The following is a 1,973-nucleotide window of genomic DNA, read 5'->3' as shown; positions in this document are numbered from 1 at the left end:
ATTATCATTTAATTTACAAAAAAAGCCTTATTAATTTTTTTATTTATTTTTATTTTTTTATTTTTACAGAAGTTCCTTCAGAAATAACACAAACTATGAATGAATCTAAACAGAAAATGTCTCTTAAATTTTCATACTGATTTAAACAGTTAATTTTAGATCAAATGTACTCAATTAATCAAACTTTATTTATAAAAACGTGTTTCAAACTGCACAAATAAAACAAAAAAATCAAAGAAAATGGAAAAACCCAGACACATAACCCATGATGCCACACAATAAAGTACATTTTAAAATAAACTGTGATGCAGATTAAAGATTCTCTGTTCATGCTCCACACAGCAAACATTCATTCCAGCAGAGGGCAGCAGCTACCAACATTAAACTCATGACTTATTCTTCTTATTATCACATTCACTTTGATTCTCTTCCATATTAAACCCATTTTGATGACGTACAAACTACTTCTTGAAAAAATATTTGGAGTCTTGTGAAAAGAAACCTGAACTAACAGGATTGGGTTCAGTGGTTTTATAGTCGTCATCTTAAGTTATCTGCGTCTATTGAAGAAAGATTTATGAAGTCTGAGATATGCATGAAGGATTTTTTGACCTCCTGACTTTTTTTTTGTTGTTCGAGCCGTAAATTCCCAGCGAGGAATTTAAATAAACTGCAAAGCCTCTCCTCCAGACGTTATGCTTACCTCCTGGTTTGCAGCTCTGTCACTCCGCATAGATGAATATCCCTGCGCACTCTTTACTCCGTCACCCCACTCAGCCTTTAACAATTAAGCCTTAACCCCTGAGCTCCATCTCTTACCATATATCATCTTGCCCCCTAAACCACAAGACAACACTCCACCTTAAAAATTAATAAGGCTGACAACATACTTGACACTATTTCAATGCCCAGCGTGTCCTCTGTGACTCATCAGCTCAGCAGTAAATCAGGCCAGGAGTAGCCTCCAGGGATGGTGTTTCTCCAAAAGCTCCTTCAAAGAGCTGGAGCACCAATAACCAAACAATTAGCAATAACACTTATATGCATCGCAGAATAAAAACTGGCTTTTGTTTTGGTGGAGAACCAGCTTCACTGGGTTTCAGCCGCCAGTGATGGCGAAGGAGGCTTCACGGGTTCTATTTAATCCAGCCTCGCTGTTCTTTGGGATAATAACTTTTTTGCTCCATTTCAGGACTTGTCTGTCATCTTGACATGGCAATATCTTCCAACTCTACTGTTTCATAGTCAGTTTCATTTATTTCCAAATACCATTTCACACCCTGCTGGCTTTAACTAGGTATTATACAGCATGTGGGGAGTCTGCTGCAGATTGAATCGTGACACAGACAACAACGTTTCTGGTGACAAATAGGAAAATATTGTAAGTTACAGACTTCATAGGCTTTTTTTCTCTATTTTTATCAATCAATTTCAAATGGCATGTTTACATTTAGATTGATTTAGGCATTCGTTGGTATATATAATTTAATTAAATTTGTGAACAGCATTAATGATAGTTGTCTTAAAGGTATTTTAAGATTTTTCCTCTAAAAACTCAAATGATTTTATTTCAATAAATATTCTAAATAACTCAAAAACCTCCTTTTTTGGAGAAAAATCTGGTAAAACAGCCTTGTAAAAATATTAGCTTTTCAAACAAATCCATAAATGGGTGAATTTTTACTCGACGCCTGCTGCTTCACAAGGTTAAAACAAACACATATTTGTGTGATCCATTAAGGTTTGCATTCTTTATTGTTCTATTCTCACCAATTCATTTACATACAAACCCTCATTTTTAGGATTCTCATTACGGATCATAACCTTTAATCTCACCATAATTACGTTAATGTATTAAAGACCGGCTGTTGAGCTCCTTAAAGATCGTTTGCTAAAGTTAATGAATATTGCGAACTGTTTATTTGTTGCACATTATTTGCATTTTAATGGTAATTTTGATTATTTAGAACATA

Source organism: Oryzias melastigma, linkage group LG17 (assembly GCF_002922805.2).
Source record: "Oryzias melastigma strain HK-1 linkage group LG17, ASM292280v2, whole genome shotgun sequence".
Taxonomy (NCBI): Eukaryota; Metazoa; Chordata; class Actinopteri; order Beloniformes; family Adrianichthyidae; genus Oryzias; species Oryzias melastigma.
The sequence above is the reverse complement of the archived record's forward strand: the minus strand, read 5'-3'. Positions refer to the sequence as shown.